At 55.9% G+C, this 18474-nt stretch overlaps 1 protein-coding gene across 5 annotated transcripts in view; it reads right to left on the bottom strand.

Annotated features, from left to right (window-relative positions):
- Nucleotides 1-11091, bottom strand: part of CNTFR (ciliary neurotrophic factor receptor) — an 87082-nt gene extending 75991 nt beyond the window's left edge. For 3 of the 5 annotated variants that reach the window (XM_018052387.1, XM_018052388.1, XM_018052389.1), the window contains exons 1-2: nt 10929-11091; nt 2963-3076 (exon numbers count right to left, since the gene is read on the bottom strand). The gene's annotated coding sequence lies outside the window, so the exon portion shown is untranslated. The remainder of the gene's footprint in view (nt 1-2962; nt 3077-10928) is intronic. The other 2 variants (XM_018052393.1, XM_018052390.1) reach the window with 2 other exon arrangements.

The following is an 18474-nucleotide window of genomic DNA, read 5'->3' on the forward strand; positions in this document are numbered from 1 at the left end:
CCCGTCCGCCCGCGGGCATCGGGCCCCCCGGGGTTCGGGGCTGGGGCCCGGACGGCCCGGGGAGCAGGCGTGTCCCCCCCACCCCGGAGCGTCCCGGCGGGCGGGGGGCCGAGCCGTTGCGAGCGAGCTGGGCGGCGAGCGGGCCGGGAGGCGGGGAGGAAGGAGCGCGCGGCGGGCGAGCGAGCCGAGCGAGCGGAGGGAGCGAGTGAGGGACGGCAGGCAGTGAGGTCATCCTTTGAATCTAATTGTCTGAGTCAGGAGGAGATGTGGCACTCGAGGCAGGGGGAGGGGAGGGGGAAGGGACCCTCCCGGCTCCGGCCCACCGCCACCCTCGCCCCTCCTCACCCCTGGGGGCTGCCGCGGCCTCCCCTCCCCCGCCCGGGCCGAATCTTCTCGGGCCAACTGGGACCAACCCCGGCCGGTCTCACTCAGGGCTGACCTCTGCTGCGAAGGGCTCTCCGTTCCACATCACCCCCAGAGAGTCTCGTCTCTAGGGGGGACGGAGAGCCCCCTCCCGGTCCAGTTTGCCTTCCTGCCTGTCTGAGGTCAGGGGAAGCCCCCATTCCACCCCAGGTCTACGTCTGCCCTCTGAGGAGAAAGAGGGAACTTCCACCAGCCTTCCTAGGGACCTTGTGCACTCTAGAAGCTGGAGTCCCCAACTCTACTCCCCGAGTGACCTGCGTTGGAAATTTGGGGGAATCTGGACATTGAACCACAGCTCACCTCCCTCCTTCCTGAGGATGCCAGTTCAATGCCAGCCAGTCCTCCAGTCCTGCACATTGAGGGGCATGAGGACCCCCAGTGGACCCCAGGGTCCCCCTACTCTGCATGCCCAACACTTCAGGAGGGGCAGAAGCCAGGCCAGACACCTAAGGTCCCCAGAGGCTGCTCAGGGGAACAGGCCACTCCAATGGTTTGGGGAGGGCAAGATGGCAGTTGGTCCCTGGACTTGTCAGGTGTGTGTGCACACGTGTGTATACACACACACCCCCACGGAATGGTGGAGGGAGACCAGGAGGCTGGGGATGCTCACACGGACGGCCACACAGCTCTCCCCTCGTCCCCATGGGGGAGGGGTGATAAATATTTAAGGGGCTTTTAGCTCTGAAGGGGCCGAAGCTGGGGGAGGGAGGGGGATCCACGATGCCTGATTAATGGGGTTACGGGCTCGGATCAATCCATCCGCCCGCCGTCTCCCTCCCCCTCCTCCTCCCTCCCTCCGCCTAATGCGCTTTATCAGGAGACGCTTTTCTGACTTGGCAGCGTCGGGTGTTTTAAATAGACCCATTTAGAGCAGGGGTTGGGGGAGAACGGAGCGGGGGAAGGGAGACAGAGATTGAGACAGGCTGGGAGACAGAGACGAATCAGAAGAGAGAGAGACAAGCCCGGAAGAGAGAGACTGGGAGCGGAGAGACAGAAGGAGATGCAGAGACACGGAAATAAGAGGCTGAGGATGACACTCCCGCAGAGGCTGAATGGGGGGGTGAGGGGACGGTGATGGGAGGCCAAGGGGAAGCTGGGGGGCTGAAGAGCAGAAACAAACAAAAAAGAGAGAGAGACGGACGCAGAGAGAGGAAAGGAGCCACCAATAGCAAGGAGAAACGGAGAGAGAGGTTCTCTGCAAGGGCTGAGTGCTAGCCTGGGAGACAGCAGATATCCTTTATTTCCAAAAACAGTTTTTCATCCACTTTGTTAAATTAAAAAGCTGTTTTTAAAGCGGTGCTGAAGGTGCTGCTGGGGGAGGGTGGACAGAACTGCCAAGTCCTCCCTCACAGCCTCCTCCTCTGCCCCCACAGAAGCCGCCTCAGCCTTTCACCGGGAGGAGGGGGGTGTTCTCTAGCTCCCCTGCTCTCTGCACTCCTCAGGGATCCCCAGGGACAGGGTCAGGGCATCTAAGCTACTGTTCATTGGCAGAAAGTCCTTCCTGCTGTCTGGCCTCAGTCCCTCCTGCTCCAGGGAGCCCATTCTCTTGCCTGACCGCTAGCCTGTTCTCCGACCCCAGTTCCGGCTCCCTAAGGTGTCCCCAGTGTGTGGGGGGTGATTAGCACAGCTCAACAGCTCAGTTTCCCAACCGGCCACCAAGCTCCTCCCAGGTATTCCCCTCATTGTTGTGCAAATCTGAACTTCTGATAGACACCCCACTCCAAGTCTTCAGGTCCTCTGGGAACCGGGAGACTAAAGTGTAAGTAACCCTTTCCAGCCTTCTAAAGTCCCTTTTCTACTCTTTAGAACCCCAGCTCCATTTTAGGTCCCTTTTATGGCCATAATGTTGTCAGCCTGAGATACACTCGGCTTGGACCCCACCCTCGACAACACCCCACTGCTAGTTCTGAAGGGTCAGCCCCCCATACTCCCACCCCACTTCCAGGCCAGGAAAATGGCCAGTCTGTTTGGGAGCTGAGATGAAAAGCCCTGCCGGCCTTTGTGGGCCTCTGGCGGGTTTTCGACAATAGGCCCTTCCGTTCCGCTCCAGCGCCTCGATTTCTTGAGCACCCCCACCCTGGGGCTGCCAATCCAGGGGCCTTGCCTGGCCTGAATGAAAGGCGGGGAGAGTCAGGCCCAACCCCCAAGGCTGGCCTCAGAAGATTTTGGACTTTCTGACCCTCCATCCCATCTTCTCCAAGCTCAGCAGCTCCCCACCAATTAAGCCAGAGAGATGCTTTGGGCAGAGAAGCAGCCTGACAATGAGACAGAAACATGCTCCCATATCCGGGATTCAGCCCCAGCAGTGCAGAACTGAGTTTTCTGACCTGGCTTTGCCCTTGCCTGTGTGATGGTGAGTAAGTCTCCTCCCCTTTATAGGCCTGTCATGGGGGCATGAAAAGCCTCAGGAGGAAGGAGGAGGGAAGAACAGGAAGGGATCTCAGACCCTCCTTCACTCACATCCCCAGACCTTCAGCCCCCATGGCACCTGCCCTCTGCCCTGAAACTGACCTGCCTCCCCCGGGCCCCCAGCACATACCTCTTCACCAACCGCTGCACACCGAGCACATCAATGTCCTTCTCTTCCTCCAGACCAGGCTCTTCCGGAGACTTCTGAAACCAAGGGGGCAGGATGATGTGACAAGGCTGGGTTCTAGAAGGGCAAAGGGCACAAATCAGAGGCCACAGAGGAGCCGCAAACCTTAGTCAAACTCAGAGCTCATTTCACACTCACAACCCCACTGTGAGAAGGGGAGACTGAGGCAGGCAGCAGGTCAGTGTCCAGAGGAGAAAAAATTGGGAGTGGTCCAGACTCCCTGAAGCACCCTTTGCAGACATTAGGTTCTGAACTGCAGGGACAAGGAGAGGCCAGAAGCCTGACACCACACATAGATGCAAATCCACAGACCATCTGAAATCTCCACACAACCGGTTCACAGAGACAAGTACCTCCACATCACACACATCCTCCCATGCACACTCACACAGGGACACATGGCCCCCAGCAGACAGAAACACACACCATCATGCTGTCTTCTCCTCATCACCACTATGATTTATTGAGCATCTGTTATGTGCCAGGAACTGTGTTAGGCACTTTATATACGTGATCTCATTTAATCTTCATGATTTCTCCATGAGGTAGGTTCTATTATTATTCCCATTTGACAGCTGAAAAAACAGATTCTGGGAGGTTAACTTGCCCAAGATCACACAGCCGATCAATTCCAGAGCAGAGATTTGAGTGCACATCTCCTTCTGGAGCCCTTCTACTAATGCAGCTTCCCTCTGCAGATCTCTCCCCCACCAGCACAGTGCCTTTCCCAATAATAATGGAAACAGCTAACACTTGCTCAGGGCCCCTGATGAGCCAAACCCCATGATGAAGACCTAACATACAGTTTTGTACCAGATCACCAAAACAACCTTTGAAGGTAATCTTGTTCCCATTTTGCAGATGAGAAAACTGAGGCTCAGAGAACAAAAGCACTTTACCTTGCCCAATGTCACATGACTGGTGCTGAAGAAGGCTATTCTGAAAGTCATTGTTGCTTCTAGGACTCCAGTTATTTGGACAGAGCCCTTGACTTCTACAAGACCCTGGAAGATTCTCAGGATCCAATTGCTCCATTCCCCACCACAACAGGTCCCAGCTTCGTCTGCCAAAGGCACGATAAGGTGCCTAAACAAATACGCATGAGAAAGGAACTCCATGTCATCTAAATCTGCCCGGAGAGGCAGAGGTACCACCAATTAGGGAGAGATGGCCGGAAACTCAAACAAGGTGTTAGGGACAGGCTGACTGGTTGTAAGAGATACAGACACACCAACAGGCCCACAGAGATGGAGACATAGAGGAAGACAGACAGACACACGGGGCTGAGGGACGACAGAGGCGGTGGGGAAAGGAGACAACAGAGGGAGAGGAGGATGCAGGCTGACATGAAAAAACAGACAGATACACACTGACGTACACAGGCAGACTAACAGAGTCATCCAACATTCAGGAAAAGCAAACTGAAAGCAAAACAGGACTCGTGTATAAGTGAATGTGTAGGGGAGTATGCATTCGAGTGTGCCTGTGTTGGGGGCATGCAGAGTCTGTATCACTACACACATTACACCAGCTGCTTCTAGCAGTTTCATCTGATTAATAATAAATGCTCCATAATTACAGCCGCTCCCCCCAGCCCTTCTTCCTGTTTTTTTTGTCAGCTGCCGCCAGGCCAGCCCCCTATAGACCCCAGGGCCCCCTCCATCCTCACCTGCTGCCTTATAGGGGGCTGAGAGCTGGGGAAGGAGGCCAGACTCCCAATCTGAAGGGGAATACCCATTTCTCTATGTTGGATTAATGCCCCATGCCTCTAAGAAAAAGGTCATGCCATTTAGATCTCACTCAGAACCCTCCCCCAGCTCCTCTGTTCCCCTGGTATAACCTCTGAGCCCTAATATGGCCGAGGGGCCCAGGTCTGGGATGCAGAGAGATGAACTCTTGATCACTCACTGGCTGAAAGAAGTCTCCATTCACCAAGTTACCTCAGTCTCAGAACCCCACAGGCTCAAATAAGGAAGGGACCAGAACAGCGACCCCCCCCCCCCACCTCATCATTCCCACTCCGGCAGCCTCAGAGTCTCTGCGCACTTGTGTACCCCCACGCTTTGGACACCCAGTGGCTCTGCCTCCATTCCTGAGCCCCCTCCTCAAGTCCACCTCCTCCCAGGCCCCCCACCCTAGCTCTCCAAGGCAGCTCTATCAGAGTCAGCTGTGGGTTTGTGCTGATCTGTTTCTAATCGCTGGGGCCTGGTTCACGCTTGCCCACCCCCACCCCCCCCAATATTGATTCCATTATTTGGAGAGTCATTGACGTCAGGGACCTGGATGGGTGCCAAAACCGCGTTCTCTCAGGGCCTGGGCCAGGGCCCAGCCCCCATCCCGCGATTTCACGGAGGGGCCCAGAAAGGTCAGCTCATGGGCCAAGGTCACATGACATCTGTCCTCAGAGGCTGGGCTCATCTTACCTTTCGGGGACCACTGTGAGTCCCTTTCTCCTGAGGGAGAGGGGCTCCACAGAGGCCTGCGGGTCAGAAGTGAGGTGGGGACGTATAGCACGGGTTGTGGAAGAAACTCACTAGGACTTGGGCTGCAAGGAAGAGCTCTAGGAGAAGGGATAGGGTGAGTGGCTCAGAAAAGGCTACCTGGGGAAGATATTTTCCTTGGTCACACACCATTTTGGAACATCCTGAAGCTGGACTTGAAATGGTTACCACTGACTACTTGATTTTTATGTCTGTTATCAGTTGTATCTCCAGGCTCTCTCTGAGAAGGAAATTCTTGGTGGCGCAAGATAACAGATTACCCTAAATGTTGCTATAATGTGACTAACTGGCACCACTCTTTCAGAAACCTTTGTTCCCTACAAAGCAAAGGCTCTTTCTCCTGTTTAACTCCTGGCCCATGCTGCCTGCCTCAGTTTCCCTGCACTCTCTCTCTTCTGCCTCTGTGCCTATCCCATCAAGATGCAGCCACTGCTACCCCAGCACCTCCGAGGCTCTGGCTGCACAGGGTATTTTTAGGATCTGAACTCTGTGTTCTCAGACAGACATTAATAACCAATACAGACAGTCCATGGTGCCCACAGCAGCTAAACCTCAGAAGTGAAGTTAAAGTCGCTCAGTCGTATTCGACTCTTTGCGACCCCAAGGACTATACAGTCCATGGAATTTTCCAGGCCAGAGTACTTGAGTGGGTAGCTGTTCCCTTCTCCAGGGGATTGTCCCAACTCAGGGATCGAACCCAGGTCTCCTGCATTGCAGGCGGATTTTTACCAGCTGAGCCACCAGGGAAGCCCATCCTCAAAGGCTCAGACCTGGGGTCCACTGCTTTAGCTAGAGTCCAAGAAAACGAGATTTAGAGAAAGCAAGGGACATGCTCACGACCACATGGGGGAAAAAAGCATTTTCCCATCTTCTGAAAAATCCTGAAGCCGGGGAGAGGACAGAAGTGAGCTCTGATCTCTGCCACAGACCTTTTCAAGGAAGAAGCTGCCCATCCTTTGCACTCCTTTGCACTCCTTCCCTGAATACAGGGAAGTCCTTCCTTTAATCTTGCTTGCAAATCACTTAGGGGTGGCTCAAATCAAAAAACAGGGTTAGGCCACAGAGGCTGTTGAGTCTCAAGCCACAAGCCCCGGAGAGTCCCCTCTCCCCGCAGTCTGTCCCACTCAGTGTTCATCCCTCAACATTTCTTGAGCACCTAATCCCTGCCGGCCAGGGAATTAGGGACATGGCCCTGCCCACCAACACCACTCAGTCTGGTTGCAGAGAAAGATTGTTTACTCAACACTGGCCTCCCACTGCGTACCTTGTCTATACCAGAGGCAGGGTCGGTGGGAGCTGAGGCTTGTGGACCCCCACCCCTAAGTCCCAGATTTCACAGGCAGTTAGTCACTCTGCAGCCTTGCTGAGCACTGCAAAGAGGAAGTAGAGGCAGTGTACAGTGGGGCATTCTGACCTCCCTCAGGACTAAGGATGCTTCAGTCCATTCCCGAACCCCAGGAGTCACCACTCTAGTCTATTAATAACTTTGGCCCCTTCGGACTTGTGTTCCAGCCCCAGCTTCGAGGAGCTGGTTCCTCACAGCTGTAGGGTCCAACTCTTCCCCACGTCTGCCCAGCTCTTCCTCTCACCTCCTTGGCTCTGGTGACCCCCAACCCAGCATGGCTCTATGTTTGGGGGGCCCTCTTTGCCCTCTGCAGAGGTAAAGAGGGGCGATGACCTCAGTGCCCTCAGCCCACTGGGACCACGGTCTCCCCAGCCCCTCCCCACAGGAAGCTAGGGTCTGGGGTGGGTGTGGTCACCCAGGGCCACTGGAGTTTACACAGCTGAGGTATTCCCCCGACACACCCCCAATCCCTTGGTGGGTCTGGAGGAGGGGTCAGCTCTCTTCTCAGCCTCCTAGTTCTCTGGGACCCCCCCCTCCCAACCGGGCACACATGGTTCCCCCCACCCACAACCCATCTGCATTTCAAAGAAAATACGCTCCATCTGTTTCCGATTCATTTACACTTCAACTCACCATGGGGGGGCAGAGCAGGGCTCCTTGCCTTCAAGCCCTTCACCCCCATAGAGGGGCTGGAGAGCACGTGTCCTGCTCTGGGACAAGGAGCAGTTACAGCCTAGCCATCTGAGCCTGAGAGCCAGATCCCTACTTCGTGGGGTGCTGGTGCACTGGCCTCCACAAAAAGAAGGGTGTAAAGCCCCGGGCAGTGTCTTCAAGGCAGGTGGAGTCCTAAGACTGATTGCAACCTGACTCAATTGCCACCCCATCCCACCCCCGCAGAACTACTGCTCTTTTGGGAGGCAGACTGGAGAACCCCAGGCAGATGGTGGAGACAGGATGAGGACTCAGGCATTCCAGGAGACACTGGGAGATATAACAAAACGTGGCCCAACCCCGTTCCAGCCAGGGAAAAGGAGAGAGAAGAGGGTGCGTTCCACTAGTCTTCTCCTCCAGCCACCTTCTCACCACAGATCTGGGGCTACCATCTCCCGCAGAATCAGAGATTCGCCATCTTGGAGAGGTCAAAGAAGCCAGATGTCTATCCCCCTCAAGTCAGCCTTCACGCTGCTCCCATCTGAAGGATGACTGGGATGGGGGAGATGTCTTGGGAAACATTAGTCTTATTTCCCCATACCTGACCCTCTCTATCACAGGAGAGGTACCCAAAACTACTGAACAAAACTGTGCATGTACATGGTTCATAGGGAACCCTAAGGGTACATGTCACCCCTGAACCAAAAAGCCACTCAGCCATCCTGAGAGTGATTGAGAGCCTAGTCTCCTCTGGAAGAACAGGCAGAAAGGTTTAACTGGGTGTTTCCCACAACTCTCCACCAGCCCACGACCCAAGTAATGGACATGACCAAACACATATCTCTTCCACTCCCCACCTCTGGAGAATACAGATCTTGTAATAGTCTCTGTTCCGGTCCCCAGCTGCCCCAAGACATACCATAAACCAGTGAAAGCATGGGTGAGTTGAACTGTGAGTTCTAAGTTCCCCTGGGAGTGTGAACATAATCCTAATGTGGGTTTGAGTGTCCCAGAATGGAAAGCTAACTTAGTGTGATTTTAAGTGTGAATCCCAGGGTTTCCATGTGAATATGAAAGCCTCAGGGTGCAAGTACCAGTCTGAGTGTGAGCCGTGGGGTCTGAATCTAAGCCCCAGGATGGAAGCAAGTTTAATGTAACTACCAGGGATGTCAGTCTGAGTGTGAACGCCAAGATGGAAGTTTAGGTTTCAGTGTGAATGCTGGTCTCATTGTGCATATGACTATAAGCCCCAGGGCTGAAATGGGAGTCTAACTGTGAGCCCCAGGATTCCCAAGCAAGTCAGTACAGGCAAGAGTCCTAGTGTTCATGTGAGCCCCTGGTCTTCGGGGCTTTCTGAGTGTTAGCTAAGGTTCCCCATGTGAGTCTGAGCATGAGCACTGGGGTCCCTTTATAAGTATGGGTCCCTAAGTGATCCCAGGATGGAAGTGAGTATCTTGCGTGTCCTAGTGTGAATCTGAGTGTGAACTCCAAGATGTGAGCATGCATGTATGAAACCCAATGTCCTATGTGAGTCCTTGAGCTCAAATGAACCCCTGGTTCCCCAGGTGAGTCTGGGTGTGAGCCCTAGAATGTGTGAATCTGAGAAAGCTCCATGGTGCCAGTGTGAGTCCCAGTGTGAGCCTTAGGACCTCTGGGAGTTCTGAGCTTGGGGTCTAGGTCTCAGTATTAGCCTATGAGCCTCAGGACAGAAATGTGAATCTAAGTGTGAGCCTAGAGTCCCAATGTGAGTCTGAGTGTAAACTCCAGGACTGAAATGTATCACTGGATATGACCAGAATATAAGTGTGAATCTGAGTGGAAGTCCACTGTCCTGTGGTAATTCTGAGTGTGAGTCTATATGAGTTTAAGTGTCCCAGTATGAAGCTGAGTATAAATTTCAGAGCCTCTAGAAGTCTTGCACGTGCACTTTAAACTCCTACTTTTCACATAAGGCTCAGGGTCCCAGTCGGAGTATCAACCGTGATGGAGTGTGAGTGAACCTGAGCTGCATGGCACCAATCCCGACCAGGAGCCCTAAGAACCAGCCCAAAGGATCTGTGTGGATTTTGGCAGTGGAACAGGTATGCAGAATCTATGGAGACACAGTCCCCTCCACCTACCAAGCTCTGGCTAGCCATACAGCCATAGAAACATCTAATTGTTCAAGCTCCATCATCCCCACTCATGCATTGGTACACAATCATACCCAGAGTTAGACACACAGAAATGCACTCAGTGTTTCAGACCCCCCCACAAACAGCAATTACAGATGCACAAACACACCCAGCATTTCATACACCCACCACCTCCGTGATTACAGCCACAGGAATACCCCCAGTGACACAGACACAATTACATTAAGTACTACAGGCAAAGCAAATAGCGTTACAGACACACTTCTCCAGCGGCATGCACACACACACCCAGTGTTGCAGACACAACACTGCCAGCCACACAGACGCTTCTCAAAAGAGAGAGACTAGACGGAAAGAGAAAGAAAATCCTGAATTTTCAACAAGGCGTGAAATAGTCCTGCCCGCCTGAAGCTACTGACGGGGGGGAGGGGGCCAAGGGAGCGGGGAGCGCGAGATCTAGCGCTGGAAGAGAGGCTCGGGAGAGGAGAGGCTCGGAGCCGAGGAGGAGAGCTGTCCGTCTGGTGACCTCCCCGCGGCCCAGCCCCCACGCACCGGGTGCTACACTACTCCGAGCAGCACAGGGACACCCAGGCTGGCTCCAGCAGAGCCGCACTAGGGGAAGACACACACCGGCAGACTCACAAAGAGGCGGGGATACACCGCAGGCGGACTCACACGGACACACAACACGGGAGCACTTACAAAGAGATTCTGGAGGAGACCCACTAAACGGAGATACATCCAGGCGGACTCACGAGGAAACCACAGGCAGGCTCGCGCCGACACACACACACACACACACACAAGCGGATTCTCATGGACACCCATATACTGGCGGACGCGCAACCTTCCGTTCACACCCCTGGGCGCTTTCAAGTCCAGATTTCTGCTGGAGAAGGAAGCCGCCTCTGGGCGCGCGGGGGTCACTACGATCCCCCAGCTCCAGAATTTTCCCAGACCCTGCGCGCGACGTTGAGAGGTGAGGGAGAACCCGGTGCTAGGGCAATCGATCCCTGCCACCTCCCGCCGGCCGACTGTCCGCCCCACCACCACCACGCCCAACCCCCGGCGCGCCCGGACGTGGGGGGCTGCTTCTTCTGCGCCCCCGCCCCCGAGTTTACGGGCAAAGTTTCCCGTGAACTTTCTTGTCCCCCCCACCCCAGTCTCGGGCCCATGCACATCCCCTCCCTCTTCCCGCGCGCACGAGGGCCGCGGATCTGTCGGTCAACCTGAGGGTTTGAGGGTCCGGCCGCGCGCGCTCCGCGCGAGGTACTCACCGTGCTCTCGGGCCGCCGGGGCTCCGCGCCTAGCTCTTCGACCGCCTCCGGCAGGGAGAGAGGCAGGGAGCGCGGAGCTAGCACCGCCGCCGGATCCCGCCGCCGAGCCCCGCGCTGCGCCGGCTGGAGCCGCCGCCTCCGCTGCCGCCGCCGCCCGCTCTGCACCGGCTCCTCGGCGCTCGGCGGCTTTAACCCCCCCCATCCTCCTCCCTCCCTCGCGCGCTCCCTCCCTCCTTCCTTCGCCCATGTGACCGCGGGCGCCCGCCCGGCCGCGCGCGCCCTCGCTCCCCTCCCCCTCCTTGTCTCCCCGCGCCTCTGCGGCCGCGCGCCGCGACCCCCTCCCGACCACGGCCCCCGCGCGCCCCCGCCGTGGCACGCTCCCGCTCCTGGCACGCGCGGGCACAGTCATCCTGCGCCGGCCTGTGAGCCCCCACTCCCCCTCACTCAGGCTGGCTCCCACCCTCCCCCCGCGGGCACACTCGCCCGCACTGGCACGCGTGGCCCCCTCGCCTTCACCCTCTCTCGGGAACGCCCTCCAGACGGCTGTAGTCCCCGTGCTTCACGCGCAGCCGGGACCGCGGGTCTCAGAAACGCGCGCGCACCCACACCCACACCCACTCCGCCGGATTCCCCAGGGCCGCTGGGAGCGCATCCAATCCCCCAGGGTCGCTCATTCACACTCCCTCGTTTGCTCAGCCTTGGCCAGGTCTCCGCGGCTCACACTCCCGCACGTTCGAGCCCTTAGTGCCTCGCACGGACACCCTGGCACACCCGGGGCCAACTCTCAGGGTCCTCCCGCCAGCATCCCCGTGAGAAGAGCTGGAGCAGGAGCCCCCAGGCCCTACTTTGGGCCGCAGCGGCCAGCCGCCTCCGCCCCTCCCAGATCTCCTACCGCCCCCAGCAACGACGCCCCCTCTCCCAGTCTTAGACACGTACACCCCTCACATCGAAGGAAGGGGGACTGTTTGCTCGCACGACCCGAAGTGGACCAGGCTGAAAACCCAGGCCCTCCCCTCCCATCAAGTTTCCGGTGATACACCACAACTACCCCTTTCCCCTCTCCTTCACCCTCACCTAACTCATCCCCGGACACACAGCCTGGGGAATGACCGCCACTGGGATGCGGGATGTAGGGAGTGCGCCCTTTTTGCCCGGGTCGGCAATGCCAGAGCGCGAGTGCCAGAGTTGGGCGCTGGAGGTTCACCCCTCGAGCTTCCCCTGGGCCTCTGGCGGGCTGGTGTGCTCACTTCCCGCGCCCCGGGGCCTGGGGTCTGGCTATTACAGGGAGGCATTCAGGTTAGACAACCCGACTACTTCTGAGGCCACAGGAGAGCGCCACAGAAAGGGTGAATGCCAGGGGGCGGAGAACGAGTGGCCCACCCCCATCCCCACCCCTTGGATTTTTCATCTGACCTTTGACCCATAATCCCAGCTGCCTGGCCCCTCCGGGGAGCTGTGCGAGGTTTGCGGGCGGGGAAGAGGGGGAAGGAAGTATCTCGCTACTTCCTCACACCCTTCCTTAGTAGGCTGCCCAGAGCGCTCGGGCCCTTTTCCCAACAAATGCCTCAGGGACTCCCATTGCAGAGGAAAAAACCTTCCCGCTACTGCACGGGCTTTTCACTTTTACTTCCGTGGCCGCAGGATCCCATCAGTGCAACCAGCAGGGGTCAGCCGGGGCTGGGGCTCAGAGAGGGCCAGCTGGGGCTTAGGGACACACGGAAAAATAGTGACTTCCAGCCGAAATCAGCTCACGTCCACCCACAGTAGGTGTCTTCTATCTGGCCTCTCTGGATCAGGAGCCTTCAAGTACCCACGTCGCGGGCGGAGACAGGGTGGTGGGCACCGGGAAGGAGTGGAAATGGTGCGACAGAATCTGGGGGTGAGGGAGGCGGCGGTGGGTGTGTCAGGAATTGCCTCTCCTTCTGAGCCGAAACTAGGCCTGGGAGAGGTTGGGTGCTGAGGCGGGGGGCGCCCCTCCCCTCGAGGCGCAGTCTGGCGTCGAGATCTGAGGGGTTCTTGGTGGGCTGACTTGACCTCCAGACCTTCCCGTGTCCTGGACTCAGCAGCTTTCTGCCAGGTTGAGATCAGAGGGGAGATCCGCCCCGGACCAACGTGCCCTCCCCACCTGGGGGCGCTGGGGTGCCATAGGTCGTGCCCAAGCCCGCGGGTGCTGGGCTGGGTCCGGGCGGGGTAACCGGGGTCCGGCAGCCAGGTAAATCGCTGTTTCCGAGGATTAGCGAGGACCAGAGGCGCACGTCGGAACGGATTCCACCGTCGGTCTATCTGCAGCTTCTCGCGACGCAGTACCCAGCGGCCGCGCCCGCTTCCCCAGGGCCGCAGCGACACCTGGCGGGCGGTGCGGGAGGCGCGTTCCCGCTCAAGCCGCAGCTCCGGCAAAGAGGCAGCAGCGTCCTCCTAAACGAGCAACGAAGGTGCGGCCCCTGTCTCCCACCTGCCCCTGCCGCCTGGTCCAGAAGAGATTCTCCTTGCGTCTCGGCTGGGGCAACAGATTACTCGTGCTTTTCTGCTCCTGCTGGCTCCAGTGCCCTGTGTGCAAACGAGCTTCTGAGCTTTCTAAGCCTCCGTGTTGAACCCTCCTTTACCATATCTCCCTGGCGGCAAAGCCGAGCCTCGTCGGTGGCTCTTCAAATCCCTTGCAGGAGCTGGACCTGTCTCCTCTCCGGCTTTAATAGGCGTCCCTATCCCCGGTAGCCCCAGCTCTACATCATTCCCCTTCTCTTTCATGCCCACTTATCCTTAAGCCACATCCCACTTTGCTGACCCCTTCCCCCAACCCCACGCCATCTTCACCATCTGCCTCTCCTATGGGTCAGCAGGGAATAACGTCCCCAGTTCAGAGCCCCAGTGCTCTGCAAGAGACGGGGATTACAGATTTGAGCATTCTGGAAGGCCTTGGGAAATTGGAGGTGGGGGTTCTCCCTGACTCTGTAAAACTCCTCAGAGTTTTATGGCTACCATGAAAAACTTTTGGCTCCACCCTCCTCCATCCTGACCTACACTTGGACCACCTCCCATCCACCCCCCTTTCCTGGAGATAGCTGTGCCATGCCAAGCCTTTGGATGGCAAGGACCCTTTCCGATTCCTTTGTCCTCAAGAAAAGAGAGCCCCCACCCCATCTACATTTTCCAGTGCTCCTTCAGGAAATGGTGCTTATTTCTAACCTGTTATACCATCAGAAAGGTCCACCTTGGGGCACATACCTGGCTACCCAAAATCACAAATACACACCCAGACTGTCTTACCTCCAAATGCTGGACACACCTTATTTAAAATCACATTTCCGTGCGTGCTAGGTCACTCACTCGTGATTCTTTTCGTGTCCAACTCTTTGCAACCTCGAGGACTGTAGCCCACTAGGCTTCTCTGTCCACTGGACTCTCCAGACAAGAATACTGGAGTGGGTTGCCATGCCCTTCTGCAGCGGATCTTCCTGACCCAGGGATCGAACCCAGGTCTCTGATGTCTCCGGCATTGGCTGGTAGGTTCTTTACCACTAGCGCCACCTGGAAAGCCCATCATGTTACATACCTAGTCTCAAAGAGTGAAATGTGTGTATTGAACCTCACTATGGCACACTGGGAGTCTGGGACCCCTGCCTGGGGCTGGGAGTTAGAGGTCTCAAGGACCGAACTCCTGGAATCACACACTTACACACCGCACCACACACAGACACGGTCACCCACACAACCAAGTACTCAGTCACACCACGTGGCACACACGCAGTCACACACGCTCTCAATCACACAAAGTCCCACAGTGGGGTTTGGCAGGTCGGGGCGGGCTCCCAGAGGCAGTTACGTAAACGCCCTCGCAGCCCTCCCTTGCTCCCCCTCACCCCCCTCCTGCTTCCTCACACAGTGCCAGCGCCCGGGGCGGCTTGGCCGGGGCCCGGGAACAGCTCGGCCTCGCGGAGGCTCCAGGCGCCGAGAAACCCGATCCGACATAGCCCCAGGCCGAGCCAGGGAGGGGGGCCTGGAGCACCAGCCCCCCCAGCACTCTCAGGGTCCAGCTCAGCCCCCCAGAGATGACTCACTCAACACCCTGGGACACCACCTAGGGCCCATTTACAACACCCCCTGCAGACCACCCCCTTCTGGAATCTGGATCGCCACCTGAGTGTACCCTGACCACTTTACTCTCTGGCACTGGAAAAGAGCAGATTCCCTAAAGGTAGAGAAGGGGTTAGGGCTGAAGCCATAATGGTGGTACTTAAGTATTCAACCGGTCAACCGGGAATTGCCCCCAGTTCTCTGGAGCCATCTCCTCTTCGTCCTCACTGGGATTCTCTAAAGCCGCTGTGAGAAAGAGATGCTTTTGCTCTTGCCCCGGGCCCCCTCACATTCGCTGCCTACGGTTCCCAACATATTCTATCAGAATTCTAAGTTATTCAAATAGATCCAAGGCTCCCCCATCGCCTTTGGTATCCTTCCTTCCTCCTTAGTTGGAAGTTCTAACTCCAGTCTAACCCCAGTTCCTCCTGTTTTGCTAAGAAGGAAGTTTGAGGGCAACCTGAGACCTTGGGACTGGGGAATGAAATCCCCGAAAGGAGGAAGGATTAAGGCTTAGGAAACTGCTGACAGTTAGGAGTCTAAGAGGAGAGGAGAGACTGTCTGTGTCCCCCCGCCCCCACCCCGCCATCACCACCATCCATTCTGCAGCTCAGACTCAATTTTTCACAATAGCTTTTGAGTATCTGCCTGGGCTGCCCAGGCCCAGGCAGAAAGGGAATTTCCCCCTATGTTCTCTCTTAATGAACAAAACATTTCATGTTGAAATTCCTCCTCTGCCCCCAGCCCAGTGTCTCCAGGACCCCCCAGCCTGACCAAGCAGGGGGACCATTAAGAGGGGAGTAACAGAGTAGAAGGAAGCCCCCTGGGGAAGCGTCATTTACATTGAAGGGGGCATCTTTTTTTGTCAATAATTAGGGTGACTTTTTTTTTCACTTTTGGCTAAAATCACCCACTCCTATGGCAGCTTCCCAGAAAGGGCGGCCAGAGAGCGGCCGGCGCTGTCCCGAGGCCCAGGACATGGCCCCCCTCCCCTGGGCGAGAAGCCTTCCCTGAGTTGTTTTCCTGGTCTCTTCCTCTTGGATGTTTTTTTGATTATTAATCACATTTTCCATCCGCAGGCTCAGTCCAGACCCCCTCCCCCTGGGGTCAGGGCTGGACACAGGGAGGAGGAGCAGTCTCCAGGACAGGATGGGCAGTGACCTGGTCTTGGCTGACCTAAAAGAGGTCAACAGCAGCATGTTACAGATCACACCTCCTACACCCCAGGAGATAGTAGGATGTCAATCAATAGGAGTGGAGTAAACACATGAGCAGGTGTCCAGCTTCCACAACATGCAGCTGGTACTGAAGGCAAAGCCCCCAGGATCCCTCTCTTGATGGCACAGACAGGGAATCAGCTCAGAGAGGGAGAGTCACCTGCCCAGAGTCACACAGCAAGGTAGTACCAGAGCCGGAATAGGACCCCAGTAGTGCTGATGGTTCCTCCATCCATAAGGCAGTCAATAAATATGTATTGGACACTTAGTATATGCCAGGCATTGATTTAAGTGACAAGACAGTAGTGAACCAACCAGATGAAAATCTCTTCCCTCTCAAGGCTGTGGAGCAACTAAAACTCCGCACGCTGCTGGTGGATATATAAGTTGGTTCAACCACTTTGGAACAGTGTTTGGCAGGATCTTCTAAGCTAAACATATGTATATCCCATGACCCAGCAATTCCACTCCTAGATATATAGCCAAAGGAAGTTACTGTGCATATTTACCAAGAATGTTCTTAGCAGTTTATTCATTATAGCCTCAAACTGGAAACCACTAAGTGAATGAATAGATTGTGATAGAGTTCCAACAATGGAAAAGGACCAACTATAGCTACACACAACAAACATGGATAAAGCTCACAACCAAAACATTGAGCAAGGGGCGGGGGAAACAAGAACCAAACAGAAAAGAGTATGTATTGAATGGTTTCATTTCTATAAAGCTCAAGGCAAAGCTGATTTACAGTGAGAGAAGCCAGAATTGCAGTTACCTTTGCTGGGAGTGGAGGGGGGCTAGGGAGGCAAGGGAGGTTTCCAAGAGCATACATACGTATGTCAGAATTTAAGTTGTGATCTTAAGATGTGTGCGTTTTATTGTTTTCTTTTGCCTTTAAAAAATAAAAATGAAAAAGATGTTTAAAAATCTCCTGCCCTCATGAGAGTCACATTCTAGTCAGGGGAGATGAATACTAAATAAAATAGATAAGTGTTAAGTCTGTCCATGTAAGAGTGCTGAGTCTGACTCCATAGGCCCCTCAGGGAAAGAACGACAGCCTACATGTCACCTAAAAGAAGTCTGGATAAGCCCCTCTGCCCTTGCCCAGAGTGCCACACTCTTTTCCCTTGGAGTAGTGAGCGTGATGTTCCACTACGTAGCTACTTGGATGGCACCTGTGAGCTCCATGAGGGTAGTCCTATGGCCACCATCTCCTGGCACCTGGAGCCCGGTCTGCCATAGAACAGATGCTCCTACCATGGGAAGCAGAGCTAAATAAGTGTCAAATGAGTGAGTGACCGACTGATGCAAGCAGGAACTGGGGAAGTAGAGTCCCAGGACACAGGGGAGAGAGCCTGCTGGATGGGTCACAGTCCCCAGGGATGGGAAACAGATTTTGGTATTCAGTAGGGGGTTGAGCAGAGACCTCGAAGGCAGAATGAGGTTTCCTGAGTGGTTCGGAGACCACATCCTGAAGCACCTCTGGTGCCAAGGCCACACAGGCCTGAAAAGGCATAAAAGTAGGTGAGGAACAGACCCAGGTTTGCCTTCTAGTGGGAAAGTTGAGCCTGCCAGGAAGAGGATGGTGAGAAAGGCTAAGAATGAAGGTAGGGCAGCGGGGAGGTGTTAGCAGTGACCAGTGGGAGAGAGACCTCCATCCTGATTAGGGGCAGGGCCATGGGGCGGAAGAGAGAATACGGGGCTTTGGAGGAGGCAGGGAGCATGGGCACTCAGATTCATCTGCTTCATCTGCTCCCATTACCACCGGAGGGAACCCTCCCCACTACCCGTTGCCCTATACACAGAGAGCAGGATCCCCAGACACTCAGTGTCCAGGGTCTCCTCTCCCGAGGTCCCAAGGCCCAGGTGATCCCAGGCTCCGGGCTATCTGGAAAGAGAAGTAGATGGTCAGGGATGGAGGAGAGGATCCAGAGCTGGTGGGATGAGAGGGACAGAAGAGGACAGGGCAGCTAGGGGTTAGCCGCTGTGTGCTGGAAGGTGGGAGCAAGAGCAACAGGCTTGAACAGTCACAGCTGCAGATTTTCCTCTTGTGTTGCAAAAAATATGCATGAAACTAATTCCCTGCTCAGAAACACCCACCCCCATGGGCCCTGATCCCCCTCCCCTCCCTTTCTTCACAGGGGAGGCACACGTCTTTAAGGATTGTCCCCCTGGAGCACCAGCCCAGAGTCTGCCCTCGATCTCTGCTGCTGTAGAGCTGCCTGCAAGACAAGAAAGAGGGCTGGGATTTCCAAACC

This window comes from Capra hircus, chromosome 8 (genome assembly GCF_001704415.2).
Source record: "Capra hircus breed San Clemente chromosome 8, ASM170441v1, whole genome shotgun sequence".
Classification (NCBI taxonomy): Eukaryota; Metazoa; Chordata; class Mammalia; order Artiodactyla; family Bovidae; genus Capra; species Capra hircus.